A 23,048-nucleotide genomic window follows, 5' to 3' on the forward strand; every position below is an offset into this window, starting at 1 on the left:
TGACCTCATCCTCTAAATCAATTAAATTCTCTAAAATTATTAGGTCCTTAAAATAAAATAGTTATGATGATAACTAGATCATAGCCTCCCATTAAGTGGATGATAATGGGTCCATCAGTTGGATAATTATTGGAGGCCCAAAGGCCTGGTGCTTATCGGCTGATGGAATTGTCATTCATTATATGATTTCTTGACTGTATCTTTCTAAATGATGGTTAGATTAGCCAACCATAGTTGGGCCTAATCATTCATTGGCTAGATGGGCCAAGTATGGTCATGTTAATGGTTGGACCTAACCAGACCTTTTCAGTAGAGGCCAAAGCCTACTGATTAGGGACTGGGGCAAAATTAAAATTACTAGAAATTATTTAAAGAAATAATTGGTTATGAACCTACCCTTAGATGTACATGGGTTGGCCAACTAAAGTTGGGCTTGTGTGCAGTTTAAGTGGATTCTAGTACCCACTAAGGAATTAGGGTAATTCCTTGAATTGGAGGTAGAGGCTACCAATTCGAATAAAATAGTGGGAAAAACTTTTTGATTAAAGTCCAAATCTTTAGATTTAATGAATCAATTACTAATTAGGTTATGGTTTTCCTTTGTGCAGATATGGCAACTTTCCTATCGCTCCGATTATTGTTGAACAATGATAAGTTGGTGGGATCCAACTTCGATAGCTGGTACCGAAAGTTAAAGATGGTCCTGGAGCATGAATGGATCCTATATGTGATAACGGATTTTGTACCTAAGGAGCCAGTTGCCAATGCACGTGGAACAGTCAGAGATACTTACCAAAAGTGGCTCAATGATCGGACCACGATGCACTGCATCATGCTAGCTGCCATGAGCGACGAGTTCAGTCGCAGATTTGAGACAACTCAGCCAAAAGACATGCTTCAAATGTTGGAGGATGCCTTTGGAACACCCGATGACGTGGAGAGGCATAAGACAAGTTGTGCTATCTTCAACGCCAAAATGCAGGATGGTGCCTCTGTCACTAATCATGTATTGTCCATGATCGAGCTAATGGAGCATTTGAGCAAGCTCAGCTTTCCCTTGCATGAGCAGCTTGGGAAAGATGCAATACTGAACTCGCTGTCCAAGTCTTATCTCTCATTTCTCACTCATTATAGAATGACAAAGCCTGAAGTAAACTATCACGGGTTACTGGGGTTGCTTCAGAACTTTGAGAAGGATCACCAACTCCACAAGGAGTTGGTGAACTTAGTGGGAGGTTCATCTTCTGGTTTTCGATCCTTTAAGAAAGGGAAGAAGAATAAGAAGAAGAAAGTGAAGAAAGTGCAAGTTCAGATTGGGATATCAGTGCAGGGCCAGACCAAAAAGATTAAGCCCGATAAGAGTCAAGCTGAATGTTTCTTTTACAAGAAGTGAGGGCATTAGAAGAGGAACTGTCCTCAGTACATTACCTCCCTGGATCCGAACAGGCAGAGAAAGAAGCAAGCTGTTGCTAGACAAGGTATTTATATGATAACTCCTTACAATTTCTCTATTTGTAATATAACTAACTGGGTATTGGATACCAGTAGCTCTTACCATATTTGCAACTCGTTGCAGGGGTTGCAGGTCAGTAGGAGATTCGAACAAGGTGAGAGGTTCCTGAATGTTGGAGATGGAAGACCAGTTCCAGTTCTAGCATTAGAAATCTTGAAACTTGTATTTGAGTCCCATACTGTTATTCTTAATGATTGTCATTTCTGTCCCAGTTTCTTTTTAAATGTCATTTCTGTAGGCCTTCTAGCCAAAAATGATTATGAAATTTCAATAAAGAAACAAGTTTGTAATACTATTATGAATGGTGTTACTATTTTTTGTGGATATTTGAACAATGGTGTGTATATATTATCACAACCTGTTAACATAGTCTATTCCACTAGCAAGCACCCTAGATTAGATAGTGTATCAGATATCTACTTATGGCACTGTAGGCTAGGTCATATAAACAAGAACAGGATAAACAGGTTGACTCAAGAGGAAATCCTCGAAGTCAGTGATTGTGAATCACTTTCAACCTGTGAATCCTATATCTTCTTGGTAAAATGACCAAGTCACCTTTTACTGAAAAAGGTGAGAGAGCTATTAAGCTCTTGGGCCTAGTACATACTGATGTATGCGGGCCCATGAGCACAAGTGCTAGAGATGGATATTTCTACTTCATCACTTTCACGGATGATCTATCTAGATATGGATATGTCTATCTGATGAAATATAAGTTGGATTCATTTGAAATATTCAAACGATTTCGAAATAAAGTAGAAAAATAAACTGGGAAGAGTGTTAAAACTCTTCGATCTGATCAAGGAAGGGAGTATCTTTCTGGTGAGTTTCTCACATATCTAGGAGAGAATGAGATTCTCTCCCAATGGACTCCTCCAGGAATACCACAGCATAATGGTGTGTCTGAAAGAAGAAATCGGACTCTATTAGACATGATCCGATCCATGATGGGTTTTGCCAGCTTGTCGATATCCTTCTGGAGATATGCACTAGAATCGACCTATTATCTGTTAAATAGGATTCCAAGTAAGTCTATAATTAAGACTCCATATGAGATATGGACAGAGCGTAAGTCAGCACTTTCATACCTTAGGGTCTAGGGGTGCCCGACCTATGTCAAACGATTAGTTACAGATAAATTTGGACCTAGGTCTGACAAATGCACATTCATAGGGTACCCCAAAGAGACTAAATGATATTTTTTCTACCATGCTAATGAATAAAAGGTGTTCGTCAGCTTTCAGGCAATCTTTTTAGAAAAAAAATTTCTTGGTAAAGGAACTGTTGCCTCTAAGGTTGAACTTGATGAAGTTCAACAGGTAGAAGGACCGACACCAATAGCTGAACCTGAGTCGGATTTGATTAGATTAGATCCAGAGCCTAATGTACCTACACCATTAAGGCAATCTGATAGAGTACCACATCAGTTAGACAGATACTATGGTTTCTTGATCCGAAACGGCGATCCCATCGAACTTGATGAGAACGATAAAGATCCGATCACCTATATGGATGCAATGCAGAGATCTGATTTCGAGAAATGGGTTGAAGCCATGCAATCTAAAATGGAGTCCATGAAGGTCAACGATGTATGGACATTGGTTGACCCACTTGAAGGGGTTAAACCCATTGGATGTAAATGGGTCTTCAAAAAGAAGAGGAGCGCAAATGAAAAGGTGGAGACCTATAAAGCCCGTCTCGTTGCCAAGAGGTATCATCAATATTATGGTATTTACTATAACGAGACGTTCTCCCCTGTGGCAATGCTCAAATCCATTCAGATAATGCTTGCAATAGCTACCCATCTGGATTATGAGATTTGGCAGATAGATGTAAAGACAGCTTTCCTAAATGGAGAGCTAACCGAAGAGGTGTATATGATACAACCTGAGGGGTTTATATCCACAGATGAGTCCAAAGTGTGCAAGCTTCAGAGATCTATTTATGGATTGAAGCAAGCTTCTTGGAGTTGGAACATGCATTTTGATAAGGTGATCAAAATGTATGGCTTTGTTAAGAATAGAGAAGAGCCCTGCATCTATAAATGGGCAAATGGTCCAGTTGTGATATCTTTGTCTTGTACGTGGATGATATTCTCTTAATCGAGAATGATATCCCTGCACTACAGGGAATAAAAGTTTGATTGTCATCGCAGTTCTCCATGAAGGACTTGGGTGAATCATCCTACATCTTAGGGATGAAGATCTATAGGGATAAATCTAAAAGAATGCTTGGGTTATCCCAATCTACGTACATAAACACTGTGCTGAAGAGGTTCAGCATGGAGAATTTCAAGAAGGACTATCTACCGATAGGCCATAGAATTTCTCTCTCTAAGAAGGATTGTCCGACAACTCCTGAAGAGGGAGAGCATATGAGTAGAGTCCCATATACTTCGATTGTGGGATCTATCATGTCGCCATGACATATACAAGGCCAGATGTGGCATACTCACTAGGAGTAGTGAGTAGATACCAATCTAATCCTGGAGAAAATCACTGGAAAGTAGTTAAAGCCATCCTTAAATATTTGAGAAATACTAAGGACCAACGATTGGTTTATGACGAGTCAGATCTGAAACTTGTGGGGTTCACAGACTCAAGCTTTCAATCTAACCATGATGACAGCAGAAGCGTGTTGGGTTATATCTTTACTCTGAATGGTGGAGCCATCTGCTGGAAGAGTTCCAAGTAGCATATTGTGGCAGACTCTATTTATGAGGTGGAGTATATCGCAGCATCAGATGCTGCAAAGGAAGCTGTGTGGCTGAAAAAATTCATCACCGAGCTCGGAGTAGCATCCTCCCATGATGGTCCAGTCCTGCCTTACTGCGACAGCACTGGTGCTATAGCTCAGGCGAAGGAATCCAAAGCACACTAGCAGATGAAGCATATTTTGCACTGCTTTCACCTGGTCCGGGAGATCATGGATTGAGATGACGTCAACCTTCGAAAGATCGACGGAAAGGAGAACCTGACCGACCCCTTCACTAAAGCCCTGGCGATAAAGGAGTTCGACAACCACAAGTCGAAGATGGGTATTAGATACTGTGCCAAGTAGCTTTAGGACAAGTGGGAGTTGTTGAAAAATAGGTCCCAAAAGCTAATCGTCAATCTATTGACGGTTGAGTAACCTTGTATTGTAATTGATTTGTTAATAAATAAAATATATTTTTGATATTTTTATTATAAGTTTTCATCTTCTAATGAACTCCGTTGTTGTGATAAAATCCTTAGGACTATTTAGGTTCGATAAAGAGAGGATTTATTGATTAGTTCTTAAAACTGTTCACAACCAAATGATAGACTGTTAATAAGGACGACAGCCTCTATCGAGCATAAGTCGCTGTAGGCCATATGGGTTGGTTTTTTCTTAACCAAAGAGTGTGGAGATACTGGTATGGCATACAGGTGAGATATAAGGGTACATCATCATGGAACATGACCAACTCTAGAGCATTCTACTGTCGAGAAGGTCTCTAATGGGATATAGATATAAGTGTTCCTTAGATTTGAGATCACCTCAGTGACTTGCAAGCAACTCACTGTGCTTTGGTACTGGACTAACTGAATTTTTAATTCAGTGATGGAAGGCATCTGGGCATAGTCAAGTACTTACGAAGTCAGAGTAGGATCGAGATGGGATTGACCACTCCAAGAGTTGGAGAAGAATGAGTCGCTGTATTTTAATTTAGCAAAATCTTGGCCAGGATAATCCATCAGATGGATTTGATATTTTGAAATACAATGTGGATAACCTGATCAGAGTTGACAGTAGAACTCTAAGGTGTCCTATGATCATTTTGGTCAAGAGGATGAATTATATAGAAACTATATCCGTATGGGTTCTTAGGATGTTGTTCTACACATTTGACCTATCCGACCGTCGGGTACCATTGCTAGATGGTCACTTTGATTGGTATAAAAATTTATTTTTATGCTACTGGCTTAGGTTCGGACCTATGAGATCATACACATTAGCGTTCATGATCCGATCGGATGGTTGATCAATGATTAAGAATCGTTCTAGGGTTAAACGATTAATACGATTGATATTTAACCTAGTGCAAGTGTTGCAGGAGGATCGATTAGCAATTTGATTGCTAATTAACTTAATTTGATTAAGCTGAAGGACTAAAATTAAGTTTAATTAAATATAATTTAATTAGATTTGGTTTGGACTTGATTGGATCAAGTTCAATTGGTTTATTGGATAAGCCAAGTGCAAGGAAAAACTATTTCTAGTTCAAATAGGACTTGGGTCATCCTAATTTCTAATTTGAATAGAAAATTAAATCAGATTTAAATCTAATTTAATCTAATTAAATTAAGTTTTTAATTATATTAAGACCTATTTTAATTAGGTTGATTTAGTTTTAGTTTGATTTGGTTTGAGAAACCAAATTTGAACAAGTCATAGATTGAATCCTAGTAAGACTAGGATTCCACCTTGCACCACCTTAGGCCCCCACGCCCACTCTCTCTGATCCCACACCCACTCCCTCTTATTTTGTGCAACAAAACCCTCTCTCCCAGGTCTTCATGCATGCCCAATACTTTTCTCTCTTTCTCTCTTACATGGAATGTGGTTGTGGATCAAGTCAAAGTATGAATTAGTTTGGATTTCAAATTCTATGAGATAGAGTTTTAGGAAATCAAAACTCTTTCCTTATGGCACTAATTTTATTCAATTTTTTTTTGGAATTTTCATAGCTTTTATAGTACATAATATGTGCCTTTTGCTGGTGGTCTATGGTAGAAAAAGAAGGAGGGGACGCCCAAGAGTTGGGTGCCCCTTGTCTTGCCTTATTTGGATAATCCTTGACTAGGTATTTGACCTAGACAAGGATTCTTCATATCTCTCTATTTAAAATAAATTTTTTTATAAAATTTTTATGGAACATATACTATTGAGAGGCCTTTGCGGCATCCGAAAATCAAGGAGCAAGAGTATTGGAGTATGGAGATCTAATAGACACAAAACTAGGTGTCTGGGTTAGAGCAAAGAGAAGAAGAAGAGGGTCTTCTTCTAGAGTTGCTGGGTTCATCTCTTTCCTTCCTTCATCTGTAAGTTTTCTGAGAGTGTCTCATCTAAAACTCTTTCTCCTACTTCTCATCTTTAGAAGAGTCCAAATCAAGAAGAAGAAGGCATCTGATCGACCATCGAAGAAGGATCAGCGCAGTACTAGCATACTGTGCTAATTTTCTGGATCAAGACTTCTGATTGTGATTCATGGGCTCGTGTGGATGACTCCTAGAGGCCGGATGCATGTGCGGCTTGCAACATTATCCTCAAGTCTAGATCAGCAAAGTTAGAATGTCTAACTTGCAAGGTAATAGACCTGATCTATTATACTTTACATACATTAGATATAGTAGAGAAACATGTTGATATGATCAACATGTAGTTCTTGCTCTTTATATTTTAATTTTTGATTTAATGTCATGTAATAATTATGTAATAAGATCTTAGATCTAAAAATTTTTTGATTTTATAAGATAAATTTTGATTTATTTTAGTCTTCCGCTATCTGATCTTGAAAAAATTTCAAGATCTAACCCTGAAACCTTAGATCTGGTTTCTTAAACCCAAGGATTGTGGAAGATTCGATGAAATAATGAGAGCCTTTATTTATTTTTAAATTTTTTAGAATAAATAATTTTATAAATATAAAATCTAACTAGAAACTGTTCTCTCTGTAGATAACCATGTCGAGTTCAAATCCCTTAGCCTGAATCCTCGATTCAAATAGGTTGACTGGCATAAATTACAAAGACTGACTTCAAAATCTGAGAATTATTCTTAATTTTGAAAAGCTTATCCATATCCTAGACCAGGAAGCACCTATGTTATCTGCTCGTCCATCCCCTAATCAATGAGCTGCACTTGAAAAATAGATATATGAAGATAACAAGGCAAAGTGCTACATTTTAGCATCCATATCCAATAAACTTCAACAACAGCATGAAGACCTGAGGACTGCCAGGGAGATGCTGGTTCACCTGCAAGAGTTGTATGGTTAACAGAGTCACACAGCTCGCTTTGAGATCTTTTGAAGACTTTTCAGAGCAAAGATGCATGATGGGCAATCTGTCAATGATTATTGTTTGATAATGATCAAAGATATAGAGGAGCTTCAGAAGCTCAAAATGAATATGGACAAAGATCTGCAGGTGGATCTGATCCTCCAGTCTCTTCTTGATTCATATGGTGAACTACCATATGAATAAGATCGATGCTACTTTGTTAAAGTTATTGAATATACTGGTGACTGCAAAGGGCACCTTGAAGAGTTTAAGGGGCACAATTTTAGCTGTGTAGCAGACTTCCTCTAAAAGAAAGTCTTCTTTCAAGAAGAAAAAAGAGCCCACGAAGAAACAGAAGAACTAGGCCAAGCCCAAGAAGCAGGTTCCTAAGAAGGTCGATGACAAGGAAAATATACCATTGTAATGTCGAAGGCCAATGGAGAAGGAACTGTCCAGCCTACCTGACGACTGTCAAGAGTCGGAAGAAGGATGGACCTTCTGAAAGTATATTTGAAATGCTCATTATTAAAACTAATCTAATGATTTTCTCTTCTTCTAGTTGGGTTCTTGATTTTGGTTCAAGTACTCATTTGTGCACTTCAATGCAGGATCTTGAAGAAGTAAAGGGGCTGAGGGAAGGGGAGATCACTCTCTAAGTCGGCAATGGAGCAAGGATTGCTGCTGTGGCCATCGAAACCTACCTTCTGTGACTATCATTAGGACTTAGTTTGCTTTTGAAAAACTGTTACTATGTACTTGTAGCTAGTAGAAATTTGATTTCTATCTCTGTACTAGCACAAGATAATTATAATTTTTATTTCAATAAAGATATGTGCTCTATTTATTTTGAAAATAAATTTATAGCATGTGCTTTCTTGATTGACGGTCTTTACCATTTGCATATCGATGCAAGTGTAAATATTAATGAGCAAATAGTGAATGCCAAAGGGTCTAAGAGACCTAGAGATAGGATCAGCCAAAAGTATCTGTGACACCTTAGGCTAGGCCATATTGGAGAAGACAGACTCAACAAACTGGAGAAAGATGGTCTTCTTGGACCATTAACTTTCAAGTCTTATCTAGTCTGTGAATCGTGTCTTCAAAAAAAAATAGCTAAGCTATCCTTTGTGGGACAAGAAGAAAGGGCCACTGAGATATTAGTCATGGTACATACTGATATGTGTAGTCTATTCGATATACAAGCCAGGGTAGCTATATCTACTTGATAACTTTTACCAATAATTTTTTATAGTATGGATTTGTGTATTTGATGCATCAAAAGTTTGAAATCTTTGAAAAGTTCATAGAGTTCAAATATGAAGTAGAAAAATAGATCAAAAAATCTATAAAGGTTCTTCGATTAGATCGAGGAGGAGAATATCTTAGTAAAAAATTTCGAGCCTATCTCAAAGATAATGGCATAGTCTCATAGTGGACACCTCCAGAGACATCTCAGCTCAATGGCATATCCAAAAGGAGGAATCAGACCCTATTAGATATGGTTCGGTCCATGATGAGCCTCACAAATCTTTCTGACTTTCTCTGAGGACATGCTTTGCTTACTGTGATTTATCTTTTGAATCAGATTTCTTCTAAATCCATTCCTACCACACCATATGAATTATGGCATGGTAAGAAGCCAACTTTTGGATATCTCAAGATTTGAGGATGTTCGACCCATGTCAAGCGGCAGCATGTGGATAAATTACAGGCTAGACCCTTTAGAGCTCATTTTATAAGGTATCCTAAAAAAACTATAGGATATTACTTCTATCTTTTTGAGGATCACAATGTAATTATGAGCCATTATACCGTATTCTTGAAAAAAGAGTTTATCCAAGATGGAGACAGTGAGAGGAAGATTGAGCTCGAAGAGAAAATCTCTGAAGAGTATCGAGTCCAAAAATCTGAACCTAATAATGAGTCAATAGATGTGATACCTCCTCCACCTCGTAGATTAAGTAGGATCTTTCGTCCTCCTAAAAAATACTTAGGTATTCTTACAGAAGATTTAGAGGAAGCATTTCTTGTAGGAGATAGGGACATTAGAAATGATCCCAAAACCTACAATGAGGCAATATTAGATGTAGACTCCGAGAAATGGATGGAAGCGGTGAAGTCAGAAATTAACTCCATGCATTCCAACTAGATTTGGTCTTTAGTAGATCCACCTGAAGGTATTGTATCTATTGGGTGTAAATAGATTTACAAAAGAAAAATTGGGTCAGATGGTAAGGTAGAGACCTATAAGGCAAGGCTAGTCGTGAAATGTTATAGTGAACGCGAAGGCATCGACTATCATGAAACTTTTTCGTCCGTAGTCATGTTGAAATCCATCTGTACTCTGCTTGCCATAGCAGCATTTCATGATTATGAAATTTGACAGATGGATGTGAAAACTATCTTTCTAAATGGATAACTTGAGAAAGATATCTATATCCAGTAGCCTCTGGGTTTCACATCTGGTGATAGTGATCACAAGGTTTACAAGCTGTAAAGGATTATTTATGGACTCAAGCAAGTATCTCAGAGTTAGAACACTCACTTCAATGATGTGATCAAGACATTTGATTTCATCAAAAATGAGAAAGATCCATGTGTGTACAAAAAAATCAATCGGAGTGCTGTTACATTTCTCGTATTGTATGTGGATGACATCCTCCTGATTAGAAATTATATTCCTATGCTGCGTCAGTCAAAATATAGTTGTCAAAAGAGTTCGCTATGAAAGATCTAGGAGAAGCTTCCTACATTCATGGTATAAAGGTCTATAGAGATAGATCTAAGAGAATGATAGGACTCTCACAGCATATGTACATAGAGGAGGTGCTGAAGAGGTTCAGCATGAAAAACTCTAAGAGAGATCTTTTGCCCTTTAGACATGACATTCATCTCTCCAAGAAGATGTGTCCTGACACATCTGAGGAGATCCAATGCATGAGCAAGATTCCTTATGCTTCGACAATAGGAAGCCTTATGTATGTCATATTATGTACACACCCTGATATAGCACTTGCCGTGAGTGTCACGAGTAGATATCAAGTGAATCTAGGTGAAGAACATTAGATTGCTGTTAAAAATATCTTTAAGTACTTAAGAAGGACTAAAGATTTGATGTTGGTCTTTGATGGAGGATCGAAGCTGAAAGTTGAGGGATACACTGATTCAGATTTTATGATTGATGTCGATGATAGAAAATCTACATCAGGGTGTATCTTCTTGTGTAATGATGGTGCGGTGTTTTAAGTAGTCGATCATTGCAGATTCGATCATGGAAGTCAAGTACATCACCATCTCTAAAGCTGCTAAGGAAGGCTTTTGATTCAAGAAGTTTATTATGGAGATGAGTGTGATGCCATTGCACTGTACTGTAACAACAATGGTGTCATAGCCCTCGCTAAGGAGCCAAGGTCTCACCAAAAGTCCAAGCACATAGAGCAGCAGTTTCACATCATATGTGAATATCTCGAAAAGAAGTTTGTCGAGGTACAAAGAGTCGACTCTACATTGAATGTGGCAGACCCACTGATCAAGTCTCTCGCCAATAGAAGACCGAAGCTCACCTTGAGAAAATGGATCTTAGGTATATGGCCAATTGGCTTTAGGTCAAGTGGGAGTTTGTTGGATTTGTGCCCTAGAAGTCAATTGTTGGCTGATACATTGTGTAATTCTTGGGTCTAAACTTGTACTTGTAATCTTTGTATTATCAATAGAGGGCTTTTTTATTCCAATCATATTTGTATCCATGATTTGTCCTAAAAATTAATAAAGAAGATTTTTGTATATTCTTAAAGAGTTAAGAATTTGAGACATACATTAATTAATGGTTAATTTCTAAATACTCTCGATCAAAGGATCGTCACAGAGGACAGTGATCAATCTATTTGATATCGATGCATGGTTCACCTCCCTGGCAGATGATTCTCAAGTCTATGATGTAGAGACACTAGGATTAAGGTGCAGATGGTTGTTAGAGAATAACTTGCACTGAGCGTGATCAATACGAGAACTACATGGATGTCTACTCATTCATCAGTGGTCTTCTTGATGCTGCAGTGGTGTGAGTGGTCCTTTGACCTGCGGTGCTATTGGCTATTCGTAGCGAGGCTATTAGGTTTGACTGCACGTTCTCTTGATTTCTAGCCATTCAGATCCTTACTGTGCATGTTGGCTTCAGTAGGTTTAGATTCATTATTTAGAGTAGGATGCACCTAGATAGAACTATCGATCTTGGTAGAAAAGAAGAAGTCCTATGCGATTTGTGAGACTAAGTTCAGAAAATTTTTAGCCAAAGTAAGTGTGAATACTGAAATTTTTTTTTACGAAATTCATAAATGAACTCGAATCGAGCCAATCTAGCATATGACTGATGATGGGGTCTGATGAGTTCTCCATGACCTCCATCAAGTTGGGACTCAAGATAAAAAGACTGAATCATACGATAACTACACCTAGGAATTTATACTTTCATTCTACTGGATTGCCACTACATACTGCTAGATATCACTGATGAATTGTGAGACTCATCGGATATCATCTAGATGATCGATGGCCCTCGAAGGGTAGAATTGAAAATATTCTAATCATCAAAAAGAATTTCGATGATATTGTATTGGAGATCATAATATATCTCACTATCAGATAGAATGAAATCTATGGGATTACATATTAAGAAATTTTATCTCAAATTTGTCAATTGGGCTTAAGAAGTTTTAATTGGGTTAGAGTTTATTGAAATCCTATTAGGTTTATGAGAACTATGCTAGCACACGATAAAACCTAATTTTTCTTGAGATTTTGATTTGATCAAGTCCATAGCCTTGAACCTAACCTAAATCTATTTGGATTTTATTAGGCTCTTAATCATAAGCCTAAAAAGATTTGATTAAGTCAATTAGTTGGCATAATTATCCTAACATTATCTCTTCTTTATCTCCTAATTATCTCTAAGTGTGCATATGGAATAGATGGAAGATTGGATGGTGCCTTCCTTCTCTTTTGGCAAGAATTGGATGCCAAATCCTAGAGGAGCCTACCCCCTCTTATGTGGCATTGTGTGAAGGAGAGAGAGTAGGGCCGCACCCCTTCTTATTTGGCTAGAAATTTCCTTGTGGGGTGCCAAAAGTTGGCACCCCAACTACTTGACATATATTCCTAGGGCGCCTCTTGTACATACTTAAAGGGGCTAATCATATACCATTTATCTTTGATTTTAATTGAAATAAATTAGATTAAAAAGGTAGAGAATTCTTATGAGATAAGAATCTACTTTTTTAAGATAATTGGGTTCCTATTATGTGTCAGGGTAGTGCCTATATAAAAGGTATATCTCTAGGGTTTCTAGCTAATTGATTTTTGGTGAAAAAATCTCTTTCTTTCCTTCTCCATGCCTCCTCTCCTCCCTCTCTTCTCTTCCATGTCCAAGAGTTGGGCCTCACTTTTTCCACACATCAAAAGGTGCTGCTTTATCTTCAAGAGTGAAGATCGAGGAGAAGAAGAAGAAGGCTGCTGATCAAGGGGTTGATCTTGCAGTCTAGATCAAGGCATTGATCAAAGTATTTTAGGCTAAGGTTCTTCTTGGGAAGAAGAGTATTCTACAAGGAGAAATCAGTTCAAGATTGATCTCAGTGGATATCCGTAGAAGTTGGACACGTATGCAGCTCGGTGTCTATGAATTCGTGATCATCAGAAGTGGTGAATATCTACATGCACCAAAGTAATGTGATCTGATCTCATATTTATTTTTAAATTACAGATTATATATATGTGTTTTCTCTTGAGCTTGGGTAGGATTAGATTTGATCTCTTGCATGTGGGGTTAAAGGGTTTAACTCATTTTATTTTTCATTGCGTATTTCAAAAGTTTTAAAATTTACATATGCTGCCTATCCGATTTTCTAACAGTTACATCTTCCTTATTAGAATTCTTGTATTATAATGAAGTCCTTAGAACTATAAAGTAATTGATAAAAAAAGATTTACCGTATAGTTTTTAAATATGTTCGTGATCAAATAATATGTTATTAAAGGACGATGACGTTTATCGAGTGAAGATCATTGTGTACCATACAGGTTGATTGTTCTCTTAACCAAGGAGTATGGAGATATTGGTATGGAATATAGATGAGATGTAGGAGTACATCATCATTGAATAAGTGACTCACCTACTGAGTACTTTATTATCAAGAGCAGCTCGCGAAGTATATGGGCATAAGTATCTCTTAGATCTGAGATCATCATAGTGACTTGCAGGTAGCTTACTATGCTTTGATATTAGACTATTTATATTTCTAATACAGTAATGAAAGGTTATTGGGTACAGTCAAGTACTTGCCAAGTCTGTGTATGGATCAAGATGGGATTGATCCCTCTAGATTATAGGAGCTAATGCATCATTGTATTTTAATTTAGTAAAATCTTGGCTAGGATAATCTATGTGATAGATTTGAAAGGTTGAAATACAATGTGGATGATTTTTTTAGGATTGATAGTTTAACCCTAGATTGTCCTAGAGCATTTAGGGTTAAAGGGATGAATTATACGATAACTATATGCATAGATTCTTGATTATTGCCTTATAAATATTTGATCTATCCAAACGTCGGAAACCATTGCTAGATAGTAACTTTGATTAGTACAGAAAATAATTTCTGTGCTACCGATTTAGTGTTCGAACCTATGGAGTCACACATAAAATCAAGCGATGTAGAAAAGAATTGACCTAAGTCTATATGATTCTATTTGGAAGTACATGATTTGATTGAATATATAGATTGACTTGATTGAGAATTAAGTTATGGATCATACGGGATGAAATAGTTGACTATGTCTAGCTAGCACTGGACCTGAGGTTTAGGTTCAATTTTGGAGATGAATAAAATTTGACCTATGATCCAAGATATCTATGAGAGATTGAATTTTAGTGCTAATTAATTTTAGATTAGATCTAATTTAATTAGATTTTATTGGGTTGAAAAATATAAGTTCGATTTGCTCCTAAATTCTAAACAATTTTGGATTGATAGCCTATTCGAAATTGGTTGGAAGTAGGTTCGAATTGGATTTTTTTTGATCCATATTTGGATTAGATCCTTAGAGTCTATTTTTGCTAAAACTCTCTCTCCTCATGGCCGACCAAAGGAGGGTGGGGTGCTGGTTTTGCCGCCCCACTCTTGGGTGTAGGTGTGGGTGCATAAGGGTGCATAGTTAGGCGCCTATTCTATCTCAATTAGGATTCTTTCTTAGATAAGAAATGGAATAATTCAAAGTTGATTTGAATTAGGACTCCTAGTCTATTAGGTCATGGAGAATCATCTATAAATAGGGAGGAACTCTAACCATCAATGCATAACAATTAGATTGTGCGAAGTTGAGAAAGAGAGAAAGAGGAGGTGTCCAAAGAAGGAGTGTTGTCCTTCTCCTTGGCATGTGGATTTTTGGGCATCCAATCCTCTTGATGTGAAGAAGCCTTGGCATCCCAAATCCTGGTGTGAGGCATCACACCAAAGGTCTTCTTCCTCCCCTCCTTGCTGTCTTGAGAAAGCACAATGATCTGAGGCTTTATCCTACTTTCCTGCGAAGCTTGACGTGTGCGCGAAGTAAAGGATTTGTGCATTCAAACCTTTACGAGGCTTCAGATTCAAGAATTCTTTGGAGATTTGATCCCTATTCTGTTGCATATCAGGTAAAAGATAAAATTTATATTAGTTTATTATAGAAATAGTTTTAGATGTTCCCTGACAATCTAACCCTGAATCAGAAAGTATTGGTGGCGCCAAAAAATTATTTCTTATTCATGTTAAGAAGTTGGTTGGTGTGAGAAGGATTTGATTTCTTTTCATGCCATCAGACTAATTGGTGTGAAAATTTTGGACGCCATATATTTGTGGCGTGAGAAATTTGTGGCACCCCTCCTCCAAACCCTAGTCCTTAGCCCACTTATAAAAGGGGTCCAATAGTTGGATGCCCAAAAACACAAGAAAAATTATTTTCATATGTCTAGCCTCTCTTTTCCCTTCCTTTCTTCTGTAGTTCTTCTTCCTCTCTAGAGTATCTAAGAGATTCAAAGAAGAAGATAGTAAAATCAGCTGTCAAAGATCTTTGCGAGCTAGCACTCTCGAGGAGATTGATCAGCAATTGATCTTCATGTGGATGATTTATAGAGGCCGGACATTCTATGTGACTGCGAGCAATCTGAAGGAGCTCTAATCTACGTGATTCAATTATGGAGATCAGCAACCCACACTCTGGTAATAGATTCTAAGCTCATTAGATTAAATCTAATCAGATCTAATGGTTAGATCTAATCTTGGACATCAATATGATCGATGCAGATTTTATTATTTTCAAATTTTAATTACATATTTAATCATATCATAGATCCTGATAAGATAGTTTAGATTAGATCTTATGCATATAATATAGATTAAATTATTTAATCTATTATGTTTTGCTATAAAATTTTTTAAAATTACATGCATAGGACTATCTAATTTTTCTTCAAATGATATCAGAGCCTCGTTCGATATCACTACCAGAAATCAACCTTTTAGTGAGGGACAAAATCCCTTGGTGAAAGTAAAAAATTCTTTGGTGAAGTGATTCACCGAGGGATTTTTAAGGGAAATCTATTCCTTAGAATATATGATGTTGGTGAAAGTCTTCCTCAGAAATCCCTCGGTAATTACCAAGGGATCAAAAAATCGACTATTTTTTGAAACTGAAGACCATTTGCCAAAAATCGACTATTTTTCAAGGGATTCACTAACCAAAATGTCCTTAAAAATCCCTCAATAATTAACAAGGGATTCATTAAGGAAATATCCCTTGCTAAAAATTGATCAGCTGGATGATTTATGAAAAACTTATCTCTTGCAGATCCCCTAGTGATAACCTTTGACAATCGCTTGGTGATAGTTTAAGGTTTGTTAAAAAGTCTCTTAGTAATCTCTTGGTAAAGTTTTTATTTAGCATTATATTTTTCTTACAAATCCCTTAATAAAGCTTCCTTTTGGAAGACTATTTTACAAATATATTAGCAGACCTGTATATATCCTAATTCTCAATATATCAACCATAACTCAATATTTTATAACACAAAATAAAACATTAACACATTTGAGTAAACACATTTCTATAAAGCTTCCACAAAATATAAATTTAGTATTCATCAAGGTTTCAATTCATAAACAAACACAATATATCAAAATATTAAACAATTCAACTCCAATTAGTTTCCAGCATTAAATATAAGACTACATCTAATAAGTTTATATCCAAGAATCAATCACATGGATGATTAGTTGGAGGGACATCTAACTAGGTTTTTTCTTGTGGAGGAGATGACAACTGCTCAGATGATATAAAATCAAGACTATAAATAAGAGATCGCAGCATCTTCCTATGTTGAGGGTTCATCAAAGCTGCTACAATATGCTCCTATGTCATCTCCATAGCTCCTGGAATAGCAGAATAGGTAGTAGATGTACTTCCTAAAAGATTATCTGGTTGAGAAGCAGAGCATGATGTAAGAGTCCTTGTGAGTATGTTGGATGAATATGCATTCGGCCCAAACTCATACTCCTTATTCTTAGAAACACCTCTTGTAGCTTCTGCCCGCACAGTAGTATCAAATGAAGGCTGTGAATCAATCTCTGAGCCATACTTTTCTGTAAGAGCAGCCTTATATGTCTCCTGCAATGATATATTAAAAATATTTAGGCCTTTAAAAAAATTGAATAAGCAAGTATCTCTATTTTATGGATTATATACATAAAAACAAGACAAACAGAATAATAGTAATTTATCTCTTAATGTAACATCATAACTCTATAAATTTAAATATCTAAAATCTATTAGATATTTCTTAAAAATTCTACAGAGTTTATTTTAAAACTATGACTTTCAAAAATAATAAATATATAACCTGTTAATAATACAAACCAACCATTCAATTTAATGCCCAACCATTCGATACTTATAGATATACTTATAAATATACATATGTTAATATATATTAACATATAGATATACTTAGATAGAAAATTGAGAACCTACACTAAGCTTCTTGGATTTTGCATCCATGAACTCTCTTGTCCCTTTCTTTTTGTGGGTGCGATAAAAAAGCATTGCAACAGTAGGTTTTGCACCATTCTCTTACCTCCGCAACAAGTTATTATATCATAAATATATGACTGAATATAAATATCAATAATAATAAAGAATTACATAATAAAATACCATCCTCCTCTTGTGCATCACAAAAGGAATGGAACCCCCTAAATGCTTGGTGATCGATCCCTCCTTTTGCTTCATTCAATTTTTTCTACCATCTTTAGATTTTTACTGTCACTTATCCTTAAGCCAATGCCTCTAACACAACTCATCCCATATCTCTTGCTTCATCCAACTTGGATGAACTTTGCCAATCATGTCTGCAAGTATGGCTTGCGGATTTATCTCTTTTAACTCATCAACATATTTCTTTAGTGCCTCACTCATCATGCCAGTAAGTAGACATCTATTGGTACTCACCCAGTATTTTCTAACATTATAATCTTCTACTGGAGACCATTTGTATTTTGTCTACAAAATAAATCGAAGATTTACGTAGTGTTTTTCTAATAACTTATATTATGAACTAAGTAAAAGCCTTATACAATACCTCATATCTGCACAATAACTTATCCTTGGTTGTTTGCTCAACCATTCCCCACAAAGGCCAAGCTTTTTTAAAACATTGCTTCAGCCAAACACTCATCTGACGTGACACCTCAGGCTTGACAAATCTACGCATAAGCCATCAACGAAATTAATCATACAAAATAATAATAAAAATAAATATCAAATAAGAACATATAATTACAAAACTTACTTATTTATTTTCACTATAATGAAAACTTTATCTGCTTCGATAGTTGGCTCAGGGGCCGGCTGGTTCGGATCTCTTGTACGTATAGAATCAACCGAACCTACACTGTCAGGCACATAAGGTGAAAGATTGATAGAAGGCTCCTCCATGGGCAATGAACCATGCCCCTCAATAGGCGGAGGTGTGTCAAATAGCCTACGAGTAGATCGTTGTAGGTGTCTCCCACTATCTCCATTATATTCATCTTGAAGCTGTTGTCGGGAGGCATCTCTTTCTCTACCACCCTTTCGACCAAGTTTAGATGCTCCACCATGTGTCATTATCTCTATTCATACATAAAGGTTAGATGCATATATTATATATCATGAATCTAACTTAAGATCAAATATATTATTTATAATAATATAATATAAATTCATAATGTAGGCACATATCAAACTCCACCATGTGTCATTATCCCTATTCATACATAAAGGTTAGATGCATATATTGCATATCATGAATCTAACTTAAGATCAAATATATTATTTACAATAATATAATACAAATCCACAATATAGTCATGGATCAAATAGTCAAAACAAATATTTGATAAATTATAATCAAAATTATCCAAAATATATTTAATTGTAAACAATCCAATATGATAATATATTGCACTGCAACTAAATTTAAATGTGAATAGCAATATTGTATAAATCAATCATTATCACTATCAGACAACTCAAACTCATTTTCTTCCTCCTCAGAGTCATCATTGTCTTTAAATTCTTTTTCCTCATCCTCTACATCCTCTTCATCCTTCTCTTCTTCTTCATCTTCCTATTTAACCATCGCTTCTTCTAGTCTTTGTTGCAGCTTACATATCTCATCATCATCAAGCATTTTATGTTGAGAGAAATCAACTAGCAAATTGGATGCATCAAGTTCTTCATTAGCCTGAACTACAGATGGGTTTGTGATATCATCCTCTTGATACACATCAATATCTAAAGATACATTGTCATCACCTGTATCTACTAAAGGGATATTAAAAGAATTTCTAGCTTTAGTTTTATATATAGCCCACCAATCATGTGTCTCCCTATTATTGCATGGATAAATAGTGTAATATACTTGTTATGCTAATACAAAAGACTCATTGATATTCAATCATGATCTGTAGTGTACATCTGCGAGACCATAATCATGATGCACTCTTGTGCCTCTCTCAGTACCATACCAATCACATCTAAATAACACAACCTTGTTTCCAGCACCATAATAAGTTAACTCCAAAATCTCAATTAACATGCCATAATAATCATGTTCAAAGTCATTGTAGCAGCTTCCTTTTATACACATGCCACTATTCATTGTTTGTTTATTGATATCGTATTCAAGTGTGTGGAATGTGAAACCATTGACAAAATATCCTTTGAAAGTTGTAACTCTTGAATTTGGGACTTGTGCTATGTCCACGATACACCAATCAATCCTATGCCTCTCACTCTTCACCTATTTTCAAGAAATAATTATCACAATCGTCTAACTTAATGATCAATAATAAAGAAAAATATATTAAATAGAGTATATTGTTGACTAACCAAATTTTTCAACCATCTTGCAAACTTTCGCTCATGCAATCTCTCAACTTCTGCATCGATAATATGAGGTGAACATGCTTTGACATGTGACTCATATCGACTATACTTATATTAGTCACACGTAATTAATCTAAATAATTTAATATCTGATATATATTATAAATAAGAAAAATGAAACACTTACTCTATAAATGGTCCAAGCTCTTCACAGTTAAGTAACACATAAATGTGTGTAGTATCATACTCCTCATCAGCCATTAACCTATAAGATGCAGTTGCTTCCATTGATCGTCTGGGATGCAAAAAGATAGAAAGATATCCTGAAGGCCCCACATCTCTCCCATCATCATTTCATGGGACTCGAGTCAACTTTGTTTGTACCTCAGACTCAAAATAATATGAGCAAAAAGAGCTAATTTTCTTGATGACATAAGCCTCACATATTGAACCCTCGACAGAAGACTTATTTGCACCAAATGCTTTAAGTACAACATGTACCTGAACAACATTAATTTCACTTATATAAGATATGAATTTAACAAACTATATATTAAGAATAAAGAATGGTACCTCTCAAATAAATACATCCATCTAAATTGATTTGATCCTCTAACTTTTGCTTTATAAGCCAAGTGAATCGGTAAATGTTCCATAGAATCGAAGAAAGCAGGAGGAAAGATTTTTTCCAACTTACATAAAGTTTTAACAGTATTTTTCTCTAAAATCTCCATATGCTTAACCTGAATGACACTGGAGCATATATCTTAGAAGAAATGACATAGCTTGACTATCGCATTTCACACTGGAGATGGCACCATATCTCGAAAAGCAATAGGGAGCAATCTTTCTATAAGTATATGACAATCATGACTTTTCAACCCATAGAATTTACAATCCTTGACATTCACACATCGAGATATGTTTGAGATATAGCCATCGGGGAGCTTCAATTCCTTCGGTCAGTTACAAATATCTCTTTTCTATTCAGTGGTCAATGCATAAGAGGCTTTAGGTTTGCAAAGCCTATCATTATATAACTTCAAGTGTAAATGAGGCCTATTGCAATATCTTTCCAAATTTTTTCTCGCTTTTGTGTTATCTTTAGTTTTGCTCTTAATGTCCATTACTATGTTAAAGACATTCTCAAGCATATTTTTCTCTATGTGCATGACATCATGATTATGTCTAATTAGATTTGTGTGCCAATAAGGCAACTTTCAAAATATACTTCTTTTCACCCAATTATGTTCAACACCAAACCCAGGTAGCTTTTCTTTGGCATGCTGCATGCCAAATATAATATCTAGAAGCATGCACACTCTGTTCAATATTTCTTCACCAGATAATTGAGGAGGGGGCACATCTCTCTCAACTCGACCATGAGAAAAAGCATCCCGTTGTCTCCTGTATTGATGATCAAGGGGTAAAGCATGATGGTGGCAGTCAAAAAATGATGCCTTGCCATTACTTTTTAGAGTGAATGCCTTAGTACACTCTATACAGTAAGGACATGATAGTCTCTCATATGTGCTCCATCCAGATAGCATACCATATGCAAGGAAGTCACTAATTATCCATAGAAGTGCTGCTTTCATCTGAAAATTCTGTCTTCTACTCACATCATAAGTATTCACTTCTATTCTCCATAACTCCTTCAACTCTTCAATTAAAGGCCTTAGGAATACATCAATATTCTTCTGGACTCTTCGGGCCTGGTATCACCATATTTAAAAAAATATACTACTGCTTAAGGCACATCCATGGAGGTAAATTATATAATGTAATCAGAACAGGCCAACATGAATAAGGTGTTCATGAATGTCCAAAAGGATTGAATCCGTCAGTACATACTCTCAAACGCACATTCCTCGGATCGGATGCAAAGTCCAGATGAATTCTGTCAAAATGCTTCCATGCCTCACTATCACATGGGTGTACCATAAAATCATCTGCACACCTATTTGAAACATGCCATGTTATATGTTGTGCAGTTTTTGATGACATAAATAGCCTTTGAAGTTTATCAATTAGTGGGAGATACTGTAGTACTTTAAAAGAGATATTTTTGCCCTTCCATCACAATCATTTCTCCTAGATTTCCATCAAGCATGACTACAAACACTACATTCTATCTTTGCCTCATCTTTCAAATAATACAACATACACATATTAGGACATTCATCAATGTTTTGATAGCCAAGGCCAAGCTTTCCCATCATTTTCTTTGTTTCATAGAAATTATCTACTAGCTTTTCATCTTCTAGTAATAAATCCTTAACAATCAATAAGAGACGATCATAACAATTTTCACTCATATTAAATTTTGACTTACAATTTAAGAGTTGCGATACCACAGATAGTTTGGTGTGCTTCCAACAACCCTCCCATAATGGCCCATCTGCTACTCTCAGTAAAGAATAAAATTTTTCAGTATATGTATTCAGAGATTCATGCACATCATAACCCTGCTCATTGATGATCTCCATATTCAGTTGTAATTCTTGAAATTTTGGACCAAACTCTTCTACTACCAACCTTTTGTATGGATTAATATCATCTTCTGAAGGTTCTCCGATCTTACTATAAGTCTCACCATGTGAAGTCTATACAGTGTAGTGCTCACCAAAACCTTTATTGTAAAGATGCAAAACCACTTCATCTCTAATGCAAAACTTTAAGTTATGACACTTTGAACATGGACACCTAATTTTATTTCCATCCACATTATTAGGTTGCAAAAATGCAAACTGAAAGAATCTTTCAACCCCTTCCTTAAATTCATCGGTGACATATCCATTTCTTAAGCGATTATACATCTAACTACGATCTCCTGATATATTATATCTTTTTTACCTATATAAAATCAATAAATAGTCAATATTTTTATAAAATTATAAAATTTATTTATCAAATAATTATTAATATAGCTATTTTGAAATAATGATGCAAATGATAACTAGGAGAGGCAATCATATCAAATCGGATCATAAATAATATAAGTATCGCTCAAATACAGTTTTGGAGCAAAAAAAAAAAAAATCAAACTCAAT

General features: G+C 36.0%; 1 pseudogene; it reads right to left on the bottom strand.

Moving 5' to 3' along the window:
• Window positions 1-20,178: 20,178 nt before the first annotated feature.
• LOC140855251 (uncharacterized) lies at window positions 20,179-22,484 on the bottom strand (annotated as a pseudogene).
• Window positions 22,485-23,048: the final 564 nt, after the last annotated feature.

The sequence above is a fragment of the Elaeis guineensis genome, chromosome 2, assembly GCF_000442705.2.
Source record: "Elaeis guineensis isolate ETL-2024a chromosome 2, EG11, whole genome shotgun sequence".
NCBI classification, from domain to species: domain Eukaryota; kingdom Viridiplantae; phylum Streptophyta; class Magnoliopsida; order Arecales; family Arecaceae; genus Elaeis; species Elaeis guineensis.